Source organism: Megalobrama amblycephala, linkage group LG4, assembly GCF_018812025.1.
Source record: "Megalobrama amblycephala isolate DHTTF-2021 linkage group LG4, ASM1881202v1, whole genome shotgun sequence".
In the NCBI taxonomy this organism is placed as follows: Eukaryota; Metazoa; Chordata; class Actinopteri; order Cypriniformes; family Xenocyprididae; genus Megalobrama; species Megalobrama amblycephala.
The window spans coordinates 48,225,354-48,244,646 of record NC_063047.1 but is presented as its reverse complement, the minus strand read 5'-3'; the positions used below and the strand labels follow the sequence as shown (position 1 = coordinate 48,244,646).

General features: G+C 34.5%; 1 protein-coding gene across 1 annotated transcript in view; it reads left to right on the top strand.

The window, feature by feature from the left end:
- flrt1a (fibronectin leucine rich transmembrane protein 1a) overlaps positions 1-19,293 on the top strand; it is a 100,751-nt gene that overhangs the window by 59,890 nt on the left and 21,568 nt on the right. The gene's annotated exons all lie outside the window — the stretch shown is intronic.

Below are 19,293 nucleotides of genomic sequence, written 5' to 3'. Positions count from 1 at the left end.
GCAACTTTAACTTGTGCCAAAATTTGGAATATTGCATAAAACATTTGCAAATTAAGCACTATTTCCATCCAGTGAGTAGAAGAGAACAAAATCATCTCATCCTGATAAACTGGCGCTAAATATCACTAAGAAAAATAGAAGTTGCTGCAATACAAGCCACAAATATATAATAATTTTCATATATACACTGAACAAAATTATGAACGCAACACTTTTGTTTTTGCCCCCATTTTTCATGAGCTGAACTCAAAGATCTTAGACTTTTTCTATGTACAAAAAAGGCCTATTTCTCTCCAATATTGTTCACAAATCTGTGTTGATGTGGAGATGTGTTGCATTGCATGAAGCAAATGGTGGTCACACCAGATACTGACTGGTTTTTGGACCCCCCGGACCCACCCCGATACAGTAAAACTGCACATTTTAGAGTGGCCTTTTATTGTGGCCAGCCTAAGGCACACCTGTGCTATAATCATGCTGTCTAATCAGCATCTTGATATGCCACACCTGTGAGGTGGATGGATTATCTCGGCAAAGGAGAAGTGCTCACTAACACAGATTTAGACAGATTTGTGAACAATATTTGAGAGAAATAGGCCTTTTGTATACATAGAAAAAGTCTTAGATCTTTGAGTTCAGCTCATGAAAAATGGGCGCAAAAACAAATGTGTTTGCGTTTATAATTTTGTTCAGTGTAATAAATTGCTTGCGTCTCAGAATGCATGTTTTCGTATCGCATAAAAAATTTATCCGACTCATTTGAGCGCATATGTTGTTTAAAATTTATGTGCACTTTTGCATTTTCTTCCATTCAGTGTGTTTTTATGCAATATCCCAAAATGCACATAAAAATAGGTGGATGGAAGACACTTTGACACTTAGACACATAACACAAAGATTATTGCAAATTATTCCATTCTTGTTTTGGCCCTTTGTTTTGAGTTCTCCAAGATAATTCTCCAATTAAATGGCAGAAAAAGCAGAAGATATAAACTTATATGTGTACTTATGCTGAATACAGGTGGCATTGTGGCTCAGTGGGTAACAAGCGGTTGGATGGATGAATATTTAATACTGAAATGTATTAATAAATTACAATTCTTTCCCATTAAATTCAAATCTAAAGTTTTTTTTGCAAATATGAGATGTTGGTCTAGTGGTAATATTTTCAACCCAGGCTCATCAGAAAAACATGCCTATGATGACATTTCTGCAAAATGATATACATTGCTTCTTGCACTTTTCACAACGCTTTTAAAGTTCAAAGTAAGTGGTGCAAAAAGTGCTTTCAGTTTTACCTGAAACAGATGAATTTAAAGAAAACATAAAAGGTTAATGCTCTACCGCATTAGGAAATAGCATACCACATACACTAAATCCTATACAAATCCAATGAGTGTTAAAAGCAAAAGTGAAATAAAATACATTTGAAAATGCTTGCTTCAAGCTTTGAGCTTATTTATCATGACTCAAGTTCAGTTACTACATCAGAAAAGCCATATTGAGCTGGTTATGTGATACAAACGTCAAAATGTAATTATTATTTACAAATCATGCACTATGGTAAAGGTGTTTTGAGGTAGTAACCACACAAAAATAAGCTTTTATTAATCAGTAACCTACCCCTGTGCCCATTTATAATTTGTGTGAAAAGAATTTACTGCCATTAGTGTTCATTTCAGAAAGAAACTGCAGTGAAATGTAGGTACATAAAAATAAATAAATAAATAAATAAATAAATAAATAATGTGTTTAATGCATCATCTGTTTTTTCACTTCCTGAAGCCTATAATACCATATTGTACTACATTGCATTAAAATCCATACTCTTATACCATGCATCATCTTGCTTAGAGCAGCAATATGTTTGGAAATAATGCTTCATGTCTTTAAGTCCATACAGGGCACTTTTCATAGAAATATTGAAACATGATACTGACATTATATACAAGAGAGGATCAATTCTCACATAAAAATACTGACACAAATGTTTTAATTAGTAATTTAAGCAATAAAATTACTGAATAAAACATTTAGTGCAAGTAGTTTGCATAAATGTGTAAAATCAGCTTTGAAGTAAAATATGAACAGACATTTCCTCCAAACAGTAGAGCAGATAGAATGATGACAGAGACAGAGAAACACCATCTGGAGTTACTTCTCATAAATAATAAACCAAAGCTACAGTAAACGAGACATTTATTGTTATAGCTTTATAGGATGATTGAAGTTTATATTTATCATAAGATACAGATTGAATGTGTAAATATTTTTATATGTTAGGTGCAAATAATTATGATCGAGCCATGCGTGATTAATTAGTAAAAAAAAAAAAAAAAAAGATTCACAGCCCTACTTTTTACTTTAATAGATTGCTACAGTATCTTGTGTGTATATCATGATGATTTGGTGACACATTAGTTTGCATTGTTTTTTTTTTATTTCACTAGAACATAGCGAGCCACGAATAGACAATAGATTAGAGCTCATGTCTTAGAGCTGCCTGCAAAAGAACATTGCCACTGTCACTTTCCACAACTGATAACAAATTATAGTGCTGGACTGCCTCTTATTATAATGCACATTTCCAAAAAGAAAATCCTGCTCAACAACTGTAGATGTTTCCTGTTTTAGACATATCCTTGCTGTAAGCTATTTCATAAAGTGGTGGGTACAAAAATGACCATATATATTTAAAGTAGGGCTGTAGGTTGAATAAAAAGATCCAGCAAATTACATGATATGCTTATTAATTAATTATATTAATCACAAATTAATTGCAAATTTTAGTAGTTGCTGAGAAAAGCATCCAGATGAAGAATGGATTTGAATTTAAAGGTGCACTCAGTACGTTTTTGTATGGTTGTTTGTTCCAATCCGGCATCTCCAAAGTCAGCACAAAACGTTCCGATTGTTTGTTTTTTTTTCTGTTGTGACATATGTTTGAGTGAAACAGCTTTTCAAACAAGACAAAAGGGTAGGGCGGACTTGATTTTGTCCATCAGGAATTGATTGGATCATTGTGGTTTGCTATTGGTCAATCTCATTTGAGTGACAGGTTGTCCCGCCCTCATGCCAGTAAACACGTCATCAGAGAAGAGAAAAGATGTTGCTGCAACACGGAGGGGAAGTTATTTTGATTAAAGATTATGAGGGCACATGAATTAAAAAAAAGATGGGCACGGATAAATCATTTATAATAAATACTGCAATATTCCATAAAAAAGTCAGCTTTGATTTCACGGTGACTTTGAATCTGACGTCACGTGTCGCATTTTAAGGGTCCAATCTGCTTCCAGAAGTAAACAACATACAGTGTTACTCTACACCAGTGGTCGCCAACCCGTCGATCTTTATCACTGTTCCAGTAGCTTGCGAAAATAACAGAAATATGAGTACAAAAATACATTACATTTCTCCAGTCTTTGAACTGTATTTTTGTATTTATTTTTATGTTATTTTCACAAGCTACTGGGACAGACAGATAAAGGTAAATAGCCCACATTATGTCTGAGTCTGTAAACGGCCGTTAACAAGAGGCCAGAGACGCTGAAGACGGACGCGAAGAAGAGAAAATTCTGTAGCAGGCAGAGCAGCTCACTGTTCACAATGCGAAATATAGGAAGAAAATATAAATATTGAATTGGGGGTGATGGCTTATGAATTTATCTCTAAAAGGAGATCAGTCTTCAGGAAGATTTCGATGGCAATGGCATTTTATTTTCCTCTTACCTCCGAAAAAAGTAGCTAATTATTAGCGCATTTCAGCTTTGTTTACAGCGGTAACCAAGGAAACGCTGTATCGCTGCTGCTCTATAAGCGCCACCTGCTGTCAGAGAGTGAATTTACGTCTTATTCAGCCTGCTGTTTTTGTTTCATGCTTTTTTTGTGTGTGTAGTATTTATAATTTCACAAAGATAAAGTCAGACTGTTCTGTTTTTGCTTTAAATCTTGAAATTAAATCTAATTAAAATAAAAAACAACTGCTCATGCAACGTGCGTAGCATCTTTGTTTGAATTGTGATTAAAAAGCAGTGGTTCCCTCTAATTTTAAATGGCTATGTCTTTTTGTTTATTATAATAATATTAATATCTGCAACCAGTATCAGAATCGGCCAATTTGCTTGTAAAAATAAATAAATAAATCAGAATCTACATTGACCACGAAAAAAATACTAAATATAATCTGGGCTGTCTTTTTTCTATCAAGTAGATCTTGTCTTTCAAAAAGGTCGAGGTCAGGGATCTTGGGCTTAAAAAGGTTGGTGACCACTGCTCTACACTGTCAGTGTGCTGCAATACTACTGAAAAATCATGATCCTAATATTTATCTCCATACCAAAATCATTAAAATATTAGTTTCTGAGACTGTAGTGTACCATGAGTGACTTTTATCTTTGGTCTTTATACTGACACCTATTGACCTGGATGCATTAAGTTATACTAACTGCTGCTGCTATTTAAAGGACATTCTTGAATTCATTATCAACCCTTCTTTTGCACATTAACAAACTCTGGTGTGGTTTGCATCCCGAGGTAGAAACAGAAAAGCAAATGGAATATAATTAGCATAGCTGCTGTACATAACATTTCAAGCAAAAGATCTGATATAACTGGAATACAAGGTTATGTGAACGCTTGGCTAAAGAGATGTGTCTTTAATCTAGATTTAAACTGGGAGAGTGTGTCTGAGCCCGAACATGATCAGGAAGGCTATTTCAGAGTATAGACGTGAAAACGTTCGACCTCCTTTAGTGGACATAGATATCCTAGGTACAACCAAAAATCCAGAGTTTTGTGACCTTAAAGAGCGTGATGGATTGTAGGGCGATAGAAGATTGGTTAAATATACAGGAGCTGAACCATTTAGGGCCTTATAGGTCAGTAGCAATACTTTGTAATCGATACGTAACTTAATAGGTAACCAGTGTAGAGATGATAAAATTGGTGTTATATGATCATATTTTCTTGACCTTGTAAGAACTCTAACAGCTGCATTTTGGGCCAACTGTAGCTTGTTTATTGAGGAAGCAGGACAACCAGCTAATGATGCATTACAGTAATCTAGTCTAGACATCATGAATGCATAGCTTTTCTGCATCAGAAACAGATAACATGTTCCAAAGCGTAGCAATGTTTCTGAGGTGGGAGAAGGCTGCTTTTGTAACATATGAAATATGATTTTCAAAAGACAAGTTGCTGTCTAATAAAATACCCAGGTCTTTAACTGTAGAGGATGAAATAACAGTACATCCTTCTAGATACAAATTGTATTCTAAAAGATTCTGTGTAAAGGTTTTTGGTCTAAGAAGTAATACCTCAATCTTATCTGAATTTAATAGAAGAAAATAACTGGTCATCCAATATTTTATATCTTTAACACACTCTCTCAACAAATATTTTGTAATTATCATTTAAATCGGATTAATTTTCAAATTGTTTGTTATAAATCAACATCTCAGGAAAATGTTATGGGGTTTCTAATCAAAATGTGACTTTCTGTTACAAAACAGGACATTGATTTCATACATGACCTCTGAGGACACCAGGACTTAAATCATGATTATCAGGCATTTTGGAAGACACAACAAGTGAATAGCGATATAAATTATATATCAATATTTCTATTAATTATTCGATATTATCATGAAAATGTTGCCAATTTTTACTCCCATTATTACACTTCTTTTTTCATTACATGTTGCTCCAAGAACACATTAATATGCAAATTAAAGTGTATAGATGCATTGTATTAAATAGGAAAACCGATGTATGGCCATTTTACCCACATATTGCATAAAGTAAAATGGTGTATTGATTCATTCTGTTCTATCTTTCATAACATAGTTGAGAATCATCTTTAAACAAAATTTTGTTTAAAAAAATTCCTGAAACCTAAAAATTGATTGGTGAATAAAAAAATTCCATTGGTTTTGCCTATACATGTAATTTAACATCGAACGTTTTTTTACAAGATGTAATATAAGTCTAAGGTGTCCCCTGAATGTGTCTGTGAAGTTTCAGCTCAAAATACCCCATAGATTTTTTTTAATTAATTTTTTAACTGCCTATTTTGAGGCATAATTAGAAATGCGCCGATTCATGCTGCGGCCCCTTTAAATGCTCAAGCTCCCTGCACCCGGAGCTCGTGCTTGCATAAACAAAGTTCACACAGCTAATATATCCCTCAAAATGGATCTTTACAAAGTGTTCATCATGCATGCTGCATGCATACATCGGATTATGTGAGTATTGTATTTATTTGGATGTTTACATTTGATTCTGAATGAGTTTGATAGTGCTCCGTGGCTAAAGGCTAATGCTACACTGTTGGAGAGATTTATAAAGAATGAAGTTGTGTTTATGAATTATACAGACTGCAAGTGTTTAAAAATGAAAATAGTGACGGCTCTCTTGTCTCCATGAATACAGTAAGAAACGATGGTAACTTTAACCACATTTAACAGTACATTAGCAACATGCTAACGAAACATTTAGATAGACAATTTACAAATATCACTAAAAATATCATGATATCCTGGATCATGTCAGTTATTATTGCTCCATCTGCCATTTTTTTGCTGTTGTTCTTGCTTGCTTACCTAGTCTGTTGATTCAGCTGTGCAGCTCCAGACGTTAATACTGGCTTGTGTAATGCCGTGAACATGGGCTGGCATATGCAAATATTGGGGGCGTACATCCCGACTGTTACGTAACAGTCGGTGTTATGTTGAGATTCGCCTGTTCTTCTGAGGTCTTTTAAACAAATAAGATTTATATAAGAAGGAGGAAACAATGGTGTTTGTCTGTATGTCATTTCCATGTACTGAACTCTTGTTATTCAACTATGCCTAGATATAATTCAATTTTTAATTCTAGGGCACCTTTAATGTCATTTTATTTTTTAAACAACTTAGTCCTGGTATCCCCTACAGAGGACATAGCATAAAATATGAATTATATAAAATATAATTTTTCAAAAATTTTATTTTTAAGTTTTTTCCTTATGCTCTAAAAAATTTAATGATGTGAAAAAAAACTAAACTAAAGAAACTAATTCCATGTTTTCTAATAATATTACCAAGGTCAATGTAGATTCTGATTTATTTATTTATTTTTACAAGCAAATTGGCCGATTCTGATACTGGTTGCAGATATTAATATTATTATAATAAACAAAAAGACATAGCCATTTAAAATTAGAGGGAACCACTGCTTTTTAATCACAATTCAAACAAAGATGCTACGCACGTTGCATGAGCAGTTGTTTTTTATTTTAATTAGATTTAATTTCAAGATTTAAAGCAAAAACAGAACAGTCTGACTTTATCTTTGTGAAATTATAAATACTACACACACAAAAAAAGCATGAAACAAAAACAGCAGGCTGAATAAGACGTAAATTCACTCTCTGACAGCAGGTGGCGCTTATAGAGCAGCAGCGATACAGCGTTTCCTTGGTTACCGCTGTAAACAAAGCTGAAATGCGCTAATAATTAGCTACTTTTTTCGGAGGTAAGAGGAAAATAAAATGCCATTGCCATCGAAATCTTCCTGAAGACTGATCTCCTTTTAGAGATAAATTCATAAGCCATCACCCCCAATTCAATATTTATATTTTCTTCCTATATTTCGCATTGTGAACAGTGAGCTGCTCTGCCTGCTACAGAATTTTCTCTTCTTCGCGTCCGTCTTCAGCGTCTCTGGCCTCTTGTTAACGGCCGTTTACAGACTCAGACATAATGTGGGCTATTTACCTTTATCTGTCTGTCCCAGTAGCTTGTGAAAATAATTAAATCTCCTGAGCTATGACGGATAAAGCAAACATAATTTTCTTTCTTTCTTTTTTTATTGTGTTTTTATGATGGGCAAATGATCTTTATTGAAAGTATCTTATTATATTATATTAAAAGCTTGTTTACTGAGCAAAAGGTTCCTCTGTTATGTGCTAGATTTAAAACGTAGCTCATATTTTCTGCTTTGGTTGGACATAAAATGACTCAATAACAGAGACTGAATCAGAATTAAGACAAACACTTCACATTCAACTAAAAAGTCAGAAGCCTCAAATAAAAGCAATTACAGCCAATCACTATTAGCATTTGGACACATCTTTAGTTACTATAGACACTACAATGACCTGAATCAATACATAAACAAACCAAAATTAAGTTAAATTAATATACCATGAATCAAATGTTGGCACTATAAGAACTATACTAACCATAAGAAGGAAATGTTGATGTTGGTATGAAAAAAGAAATAAAATCTACCTGAATCCTCTCTCAGAAACTTGTCAATTTTATAAGTGATCCGGCAACGTTTTAAATGTGCTTATTTTTTTTAAGTCATTTGCAATATACGTAATATATGCTGGCCAATATCTTGGCCAGGTGCGTGTCATTGCATCGTTAGCTTCTGCACCAAATGTTTTAGAGCTGATTTTATGCGTGACATTTGCAGTCTGTTGTTGTCTCTCAAGTGTAGATTTTTTTAGGGGATGATGCTTTCACAAGAATGTTGCCTTTCAATTTGTGCGTTTGTCTGGTTGAGTCAGTAAGGTGTGTATTTATTCAGCAGGAGAACTGCATTTGTATTCAATTCATCATTCTTTGTAAGATGGCAGTGTGTTTAAATCCAGGCCGAACAATCTCAATCCCCTCGCCACATCTCCCTCTCTCTCTCACCCCTCGTCATCTCTCTCTCCTTTTCCGAACGTGCCCTGCATGAGAAGCGAGGTAGGCGATTGAGTCGCAATTTCTCTGCGCCGCTTTCATGCCCTTCTGTTTCATCATGGCACTATTTTTCACTGTTCTTTTTATATTTCAGCTACTTTTTTTCCACTGACGCTTGCATTTGAACCTCAATATTAAATAATCTTCCTCTCAATTCATCTTCATTTGATTCTCTTTTCATTTGCCAGTTCCTGCAAACCACAGACCTGACTTCCTCTAACTCTTTAATCCCAAATCATTCCTTTATAGCGGACACAATCCTAATAGTCTTGCATGCAAAAAAAAAAACAAAAAAAAAAAAAACATGCAGTGATAATCTGCTTTCTGACTGCTGATGTCTAATAGCATCAGTGACCTCTGCCACATCCCTCAGTCTGATCTGATTCTGATGGGCTGAGCAGTTGGAACTGTTGGAATCCAACTGTAAGGATTAGGGATGTAATGATTCATTTGTTTTCTTGATGAGTCGATGCTTCATGTTCCAAAGCGTAGCAATGTTTCTGAGGTGGGAGAAGGCTGCTTTTGTAACATATGAAATATGATTTTCAAAAGACAAGTTGCTGTCTAATAAAATACCCAGGTCTTTAACTGTAGAGGATGAAATAACAGTACATCCTTCTAGATACAAATTGTATTCTAAAAGATTCTGTGTAAAGGTTTTTGGTCTAAGAAGTAATACCTCAATCTTATCTGAATTTAATAGAAGAAAATAACTGGTCATCCAATATTTTATATCTTTAACACACTCTCTCAACAAATATTTTGTAATTATCATTTAAATCGGATTAATTTTCAAATTGTTTGTTATAAATCAACATCTCAGGAAAATGTTATGGGGTTTCTAATCAAAATGTGACTTTCTGTTACAAAACAGGACATTGATTTCATACATGACCTCTGAGGACACCAGGACTTAAATCATGATTATCAGGCATTTTGGAAGACACAACAAGTGAATAGCGATATAAATTATATATCAATATTTCTATTAATTATTCGATATTATCATGAAAATGTTGCCAATTTTTACTCCCATTATTACACTTCTTTTTTCATTACATGTTGCTCCAAGAACACATTAATATGCAAATTAAAGTGTATAGATGCATTGTATTAAATAGGAAAACCGATGTATGGCCATTTTACCCACATATTGCATAAAGTAAAATGGTGTATTGATTCATTCTGTTCTATCTTTCATAACATAGTTGAGAATCATCTTTAAACAAAATTTTGTTTAAAAAAATTCCTGAAACCTAAAAATTGATTGGTGAATAAAAAAATTCCATTGGTTTTGCCTATACATGTAATTTAACATCGAACGTTTTTTTACAAGATGTAATATAAGTCTAAGGTGTCCCCTGAATGTGTCTGTGAAGTTTCAGCTCAAAATACCCCATAGATTTTTTTTAATTAATTTTTTAACTGCCTATTTTGAGGCATAATTAGAAATGCGCCGATTCATGCTGCGGCCCCTTTAAATGCTCAAGCTCCCTGCACCCGGAGCTCGTGCTTGCATAAACAAAGTTCACACAGCTAATATATCCCTCAAAATGGATCTTTACAAAGTGTTCATCATGCATGCTGCATGCATACATCGGATTATGTGAGTATTGTATTTATTTGGATGTTTACATTTGATTCTGAATGAGTTTGATAGTGCTCCGTGGCTAAAGGCTAATGCTACACTGTTGGAGAGATTTATAAAGAATGAAGTTGTGTTTATGAATTATACAGACTGCAAGTGTTTAAAAATGAAAATAGTGACGGCTCTCTTGTCTCCATGAATACAGTAAGAAACGATGGTAACTTTAACCACATTTAACAGTACATTAGCAACATGCTAACGAAACATTTAGATAGACAATTTACAAATATCACTAAAAATATCATGATATCCTGGATCATGTCAGTTATTATTGCTCCATCTGCCATTTTTTTGCTGTTGTTCTTGCTTGCTTACCTAGTCTGTTGATTCAGCTGTGCAGCTCCAGACGTTAATACTGGCTTGTGTAATGCCGTGAACATGGGCTGGCATATGCAAATATTGGGGGCGTACATCCCGACTGTTACGTAACAGTCGGTGTTATGTTGAGATTCGCCTGTTCTTCTGAGGTCTTTTAAACAAATAAGATTTATATAAGAAGGAGGAAACAATGGTGTTTGTCTGTATGTCATTTCCATGTACTGAACTCTTGTTATTCAACTATGCCAAGATATAATTCAATTTTTAATTCTAGGGCACCTTTAATGTCATTTTATTTTTTAAACAACTTAGTCCTGGTATCCCCTACAGAGGACATAGCATAAAATATGAATTATATAAAATATAATTTTTCAAAAATTTTATTTTTAAGTTTTTTCCTTATGCTCTAAAAAATTTAATGATGTGAAAAAAAACTAAACTAAAGAAACTAATTCCATGTTTTCTAATAATATTACCAAGCAGCAGCATCTATATTAAAAACAGAAGAGGGCCTAACACAGACCCTTGTGGCACTCCATAATTTACTGACATTAAATTGGATAATTCCTCGTTTAAATAAACAAAATGGTAATGGTCTGATAGGTATGATCTAAACCACCCTAATGCCTGTCCTGAATACCAGTGTAATTTTGTAGACGATCTAAGAGTATGTCAAACGCAGCACTTAGATCAAGTAAAACTAGTATTGAGATGCAGCCTTGGTCAAAAGCTAGAAGTAAGTCATTTGTAATTTTAATGAGAGCAGTTTATGGGGCCTGAATCTGGACAGAAATTTTTCATCATTTTTGCAGGAAGGAGCACTATTTCATAAAGTGATGGTGACAAAACCAGCCAAGCCAAAACTGGAGGGAACAGATCAATGCGGTTGTGTCAGAATTTTAAATCGACTCATCAAGAAAACAAATGAATCATTACATCCCTAATCCTTACAGTTGGATTCCAACAGTTCCAACTGCTCAGCCCATCAGAATCAGATCAGACTGAGGGATGTGGCAGAGGTCACTGATGCTATTAGACATCAGCAGTCAGAAAGCAGATTATCACTGCATGTTTTTTTTTTTTTTTTTTTTTTTTGCATGCAAGACTATTAGGATTGTGTCCGCTATAAAGGAATGATTTGGGATTAAAGAGTTAGAGGAAGTCAGGTCTGTGGTTTGCAGGAACTGGCAAATGAAAAGAGAATCAAATGAAGATGAATTGAGAGGAAGATTATTTAATATTGAGGTTCAAATGCAAGCGTCAGTGGAAAAAAAGTAGCTGAAATATAAAAAGAACAGTGAAAAATAGTGCCATGATGAAACAGAAGGGCATGAAAGCGGCGCAGAGAAATTGCGACTCAATCGCCTACCTCGCTTCTCATGCAGGGCACGTTCGGAAAAGGAGAGAGAGATGACGAGGGGTGAGAGAGAGAGGGAGATGTGGCGAGGGGATTGAGATTGTTCGGCCTGGATTTAAACACACTGCCATCTTACAAAGAATGATGAATTGAATACAAATGCAGTTCTCCTGCTGAATAAATACACACCTTACTGACTCAACCAGACAAACGCACAAATTGAAAGGCAACATTCTTGTGAAAGCATCATCCCCTAAAAAAATCTACACTTGAGAGACAACAACAGACTGCAAATGTCACGCATAAAATCAGCTCTAAAACATTTGGTGCAGAAGCTAACGATGCAATGACACGCACCTGGCCAAGATATTGGCCAGCATATATTACGTATATTGCAAATGACTTAAAAAAAATAAGCACATTTAAAACGTTGCCGGATCACTTATAAAATTGACAAGTTTCTGAGAGAGGATTCAGGTAGATTTTATTTCTTTTTTCATACCAACATCAACATTTCCTTCTTATGGTTAGTATAGTTCTTATAGTGCCAACATTTGATTCATGGTATATTAATTTAACTTAATTTTGGTTTGTTTATGTATTGATTCAGGTCATTGTAGTGTCTATAGTAACTAAAGATGTGTCCAAATGCTAATAGTGATTGGCTGTAATTGCTTTTATTTGAGGCTTCTGACTTTTTAGTTGAATGTGAAGTGTTTGTCTTAATTCTGATTCAGTCTCTGTTATTGAGTCATTTTATGTCCAACCAAAGCAGAAAATATGAGCTACGTTTTAAATCTAGCACATAACAGAGGAACCTTTTGCTCAGTAAACAAGCTTTTAATATAATATAATAAGATACTTTCAATAAAGATCATTTGCCCATCATAAAAACACAATAAAAAAAGAAAGAAAGAAAATTATGTTTGCTTTATCCGTCATAGCTCAGGAGATTTAATTGAGTTCTTATTTGATTTATGTAGGTATATATATATTTTTTTTCTCAGAAAATAGAGATGGATAGATAGATAGATAGATAGATAGATAGATAGATAGATAGATAGATAGATAGATAGATAGATAGATAGAGAAACGTACAGACTGATTGACTGATTGATTGATTGATTGATTGATTGATTGATTGATTGATTGATTGATTGATTGATTGATTGATTGATTGATTGATTGATTGATTGAACGACTGAAATATGCAAGAGATTTTCATCCTCATAAAAGAGTTGGACATCTGTGTTCTGCATTATTTGTCATTGAAGAATCTTCTCACATCATGTGGAAATAAGGAAAGAAATAGCAAAAGTGAAAAAGATGGAAAATCTGTGCTAATGGGGGGGAAAAAAAAGATCCACATCATAATGAATAGCAAAAATGTGGCAGTGAAAGTCATATAAAGACGTGGAGGATGTCTACAAAAGCTGGAGATTCAATAGTACATTCATTTATTTTAAACTCAGCACACAAATACATGCACATTTGTTGAAGGACAAGGGCAGTATCAAGGCCATTTTTTTAAACTTTTATTCATCTAAAATATACATGCGGGCTGAAATTAAACAACATTTATTGCAGCCTGTTTTAGACAGTGGCCTCATCATTTATTAATGGGCATTCCCTGGAATTTAATTTCTGCTCTTTTTAAGATCAAAGCTGTGAATAGAGATGTTCACGTGTAGAGAAAGACATGTCTTGCCTCTGGGAACCGCACCTTAGAATGATGAATCATACGGAATCATACAGAAGGAAGAGAGGGTGGGAGGACAGTGTGTTTAAGTCAGTGCTCAAAAATTCTGTCATCATGCACTCACTCTCATGTCGTTCCAAACCCATAATACTTTAGTTAGTGTTTGAAACACAAATTAATATATTTTTTGTGAAACCTGAGACATTTTTGTCCCTCAATGAAAGTCAAGGTTACCAAAACTTAAAGGGTTGAATGAATGAAAATTCTGTCATTGATTACTCACCCTCATGTCGCTCTACACTTGTAAGACCTTCGTTCATCTTAAGATGATTAAGATATGTTTGATAAAATCCGATGGCTCAGTGAGGCCTTCATTGCCAGCAAGATAATTAACACTTTCAGATGCCCAGAAAGCTTCTTAAGACATATTTAAAACAGTTCATGTGACTACAGTGGTTCAACCTTAATGTTATAAAGCGACGAGAATACTTTTTGTGCGCCAAAAAAACTAAATAACGACTTTATTCAACAATATCTAGTGATGGGCGATTTCAAAACACTGCTTCATGAAGCTTTACGAATCTTTTGTTTCGAATCAGTGGTTCGAAGCGTGTATCAAACTGCCAAAGTCACGCCCCCCAGTGGTGAACTATTGAAATTTTGAAACACTTATGACGTAATGAAGCCTCGTTTACTGAAATCACGTGACTTTGGCAGTTTGAAGCTCCACAAGCTCCAAACCACTGATCCGAAACAAAAGATTCATAAATCTTCGAAGCTTCATGAAGCAGTGTTTTGATATCACCCATCACTAGATATCGTTGAATAAAGGTTTTTTTTTTTTTTTTTTTTTTTTTTTTTAGAGCACAAAAAGTATTCTTGTCGCTTCATAACATTAAGGTTGAACCACTGTAGTCACATTAACTGTTTTAAATATGTCTTTAGTTGCTGTCAATAGAGGCCTCACTGAGCCATCGGATTTCATCAAAAATATCTTAATTTGTGTTCCGAAGATGAATGAAGGTGAGTAATGACAGAATTTTTATTTTTGGGTGAACTAACCCTTTAAAAGATCCAAAAAGCTTATAAATGTGTCGTAAAATGAATCCATATGAATCAAGCAGTTTAATTTAAGTCTTGTGAAGAAATATGATTGCTTTTATATGATGAAGTTTCTTTTTTCTTTTTTTTTTTGGTGAACTGCCTTCAACATAAACTTGAAGATTTCATGAACAGTGTTTTTGTTTTATTTTATTTAGTACATTTTAATTAGTTTCAATCCTATTCATCCACAAAATTTCAGTCAAGCACATTACGTACATTCTCCTAAGGAATTTTAGGAGAATCATCTGAAGACAAAGTTGATACCTAAATGAGATGTTTAAGAGAATCACCACTTAGTATCCTGAGTTTAGAAAGAGCCTCGAGCAACCTGATTTCCAGTCCTGACTGAAAGTCATTTCCCGTTCCTGTTCCTCTCTCTCCTATCCATGATTACTGTCTCTTCTTCCATACTGTCCTGTCTATTAAATGGGAACAAAGCTCAGAAAAGCTCATAAGCTTAGAAAAAGCAACCTCTGAGCAATAAAATGTTCAATAATGGAGTCTTGAAAGAGATTGCAGAATTTCTTACAGTCTACCTGCTAGTTTTTAAAGAAGCCATATTATGGCTTTTTTCAAAGTCTTGATTTTGTTTTTGGAGTCTACTACAACAGGTTTTCATGCTTGAATGTTGCTTAAAACATTATTTTTCACATATTATATACACTGTTGCAGTACCTCTCTCCCAGTCTGTCACTAGTCTCAGCCTCAGACGTCACGCCCACGGACCGTTGGCTGAGCATCTGATGGCACACAAAATTGGAAACACTCCAGGAGTTTCAAAGTCGTCATGTGATGGTGCATTTCTGATAGTCATATGGGGTGTTTTTCCCAAAAGCATTGTTAGGTCGCAAGTTCAGTTGAATTGTGTTGGTAACCACAGAACTTGTGACCATAGTTGGCTTTGGGAAATGCACCCATGTTTAGTTCCTGTCTCTATGAAGCCCTCCTTCCGAAAAGCAGAATGTGCTCTGATTGGTCGGCTGGACCAGTGCGTTGTGATTGGTCAATGCTTCGAGCGTGTTTGGGAAATGTCACACCCTTTACCATAACAGCAAGTTTCAACACACTACTAACTCAACTCAACCAGGCCTTGCCCTGCCCTATCCAGGGGATCGGAGTGGTCAGCTTGTGCTGTTTGCAGCAATGGTCCTGGTGCTCAGCTTCCTTTGGCAGGCCTCGTTGGCTCAGTCCATAATCCAGCAATACCGATGATGTATAATATCTTATATAACAGAAGCACACTGCATGGGTTGCATATATCCTACAATGCAATGCCCTTGACATGACCTTCCATTTTTAATGTGATGAATGAACCAAAGCAATATCAACCGAGAGTCTTTCTTAAATATTTGATCAGACTGCACAAAGACAAAATCAGAATAAAAAGGCAAAATTATATATTTTTATATATATATGTGATAAAAACTGGATGCCACTCACTGAATTAAACATGCTACATATTGTAGTGAGGTCATTTGATAAAATATGACAAGAGTAAGATAGCAAATGTTTATTGTCATACAAATTACAGCATATTCACATACTAAAATGTATACTTTCCACATAATGTAGGCCTATTCTATTTCGAACATAGCCTGGGTAGTAAAACTGCTGTAATTTTTACTTGGTTCACAGTTTTATGTTAAGCTGCTATTATTTAGCTCTTAGAATGATTTTAAATCTGTAATGCAATGTCAAAACTTACAAAGTGAAAATTATGATCTATATTGTAAAGGAGCACTGACTGTGATTTGTAGTAACAAAGCAACCGAAAGTCATTTTTTAAAGTAGACATGACCTAACATGAATGTGCGTCGCTTATTATTCAGTGAACAACCTTGTAATATTAAATACCTTCTATCCAAATCCATTTTCATGCTATGAAGCTAGAATAAAATTTTAAAATTTACGGTAAAGAGAAGCCTGGCATGAAAATACACAGAGCAGACAATGGCACATGCAATAATATGCAGGCGTTTAAAAAATTTCGATGACTACTGAATGACTGTCATGAGGGCTCTTGTACAAGAAAATGACAAATTAATCATGCCAGTTTCTTTTACTGCTACTGACACATTTCAAACAGCTGCCAACAGGCTAGAAGCTTTTGTTGCATATGACACTAAAGATATGCATGTTATGAATGCAAAGTCTTTAGTAACATGTTGATAGTGCCAGTTGTAATATTGTATTAGTCACTTTTAGTTGGCACTGCGTGGTCGATAAAGATAAGGATAATATACATTTTTCAAGTTGCTTGCTCAGATGACAATTTTATTGCTCAGATGTTGCTATTTCTAACTTAATAAAAATAAACAATAACTTACAGTACATTCAGTAAGAGAACAGAAGCATAGTTCAGATCATTTGCTCTTGGGAGAGTTTGAGAAATATATTTGAGTTCATAATGAGTTCTCTTGGGGAAACAGGCTAATCTGAGCTCTGTTTAAGACTTTGTTGAGATCTCTTGGAGACTCATGTGAGATTCTTGAAGACTTTATCTCAGGAGAAAAGCAGATTTGAGAAAGTTCTGTACATGATCTCTGTTAAATCTCATTAGTACCCATCCGAGATATTAAAAAGATTCCTTTGTGATTTTCTTTCCTCTGGGTGTCCAGAAATGGTCTTCAGTGTTCACAAATACAAATAAAAAGAAGAAACTGCATATTTTATAGCAGAAAATGTTTTTCATTTGATCAAATTATTTTATAAAGCGAATCTATGGAAGCTTGTTTCCTCCAATAAACAAAAAACTAAAAAAGGTAATTGTGACTTTTTATCTTGCAATTCTGACTTCTTTTCTCAAAATTGCGTGATATAAACTAACAATTGCAAAAAATAAAGTCAGAATGGTGAGAAATAAGCAATTGCGAGATAAACTCACAATTGCGAGAAATAAAGTCAGAATTGCAAGTTATAAACTCACAATTGTGTGTTATAAATTACATTTGTATTAGTTCTATTACATTTGCGAGTAATCGCAATTCTGACTTTTTTCTCACAATTCTGACTTTTTCTCGCAGTTGCGATATAAACTCACAATTCTGACTTCTTTTCTTGCAATTCAGACTTTTTTTCTCGCAATTCTGACTTTTTTCTCACAATTCTGACTTTTTCTCGCATTTGCGATATAAACTCACAATTCTGACTTCTTTTTTTGTAATTCAGACTTTTTTTCTCGTAATTCTGACTTTTCTCAGAATTGTGAGATATGAACACAATTGCAAGGAATAAATTCAGAATTGAGAGTTATAAACTCACAATTGCGAGTTCTGACTTTTTTTCTTGCAATTCTGACTTTTTTCTTGCAATTGAGAGATAAACTCACAATTCTGACTTTTTTCTCGCAATTCTGATATTGATATATAATCAATATATTCTGATATATAATTATATCTCTAAACTAGATATAAGGTAAGATATAACTAAGATATAAACTTGCAATTGCGAGTTATAAAGTCCAATTCTGAGGAAAAAAGACCTGTATAAATTGTATAAAGACAATTCTGACTTTATATCACGCAATTGTGAGTTTATATCATGCAATTCTGAGAAAAAAGTCAAAATTGCGAGAAAAAAAGTCAGAATTAGGGCTGTGCCAATAAACGATATCATATCGAATCGCGATAAAATATATGTTGATAACGATGATAAGCTCTAGGCATCTTTACTCGATATGGATTAATATAAGAGCCAATCATACAGCAGAAATATGCGACAACAGCCAATCAGCGTGCAGCTTTTAACGTTCACGTCAAATAACAAAGTCAATTTCCTACAGCACTTTGCAAAGCGAACTCGACTCAAGGACGACAAAAATGAGTGGAAGCAGCGATGAAAGTGAAACTAACCTCGAGTTATTATCCAAAAATGATGAAATGGTCGACAATAAAGGTAGCACGTATTCAGTTAAATGGAAGTGGTTTGGTTATTTGAAAAGCGACTAGACGCAGATTAAAACAATCTGTAAAATATGTCATCGGACGGTGAAAAACAACACAACCAACCTATTTCATCACACTGTCACAGTGCTTCCCACACATAGACTTTACTTGGGCGGGCTGCCCAGGTATATTAACGGCTACCCAAGTATATTTGGAAACACATTTATGCTTTTATTTTTTTTATATTTTTATCCTACGTGTTTCATACCTGCTCGTTACGTGTGCATCAGAACTGTTTACTCCCGCTGACATTCCCACGTGTGCTGCAGAGATGTTGCAGTGTCACAAGGTGGTGCTGTTGCACGTTCTACACTTCCACAGGCTCGCGCAACGCTTCAGACTGCTTCAAAGTGATTCTCAATCAATGAAAAACACAGATTTATGCCAAGCGATTGCTGATGAACTCAAGTTGATGAATTATTACAATGTCTAGAATTGTGCAGAATTGTGAGATAAATCGCAGTTATACCTTTTTCATTTTTTATTCA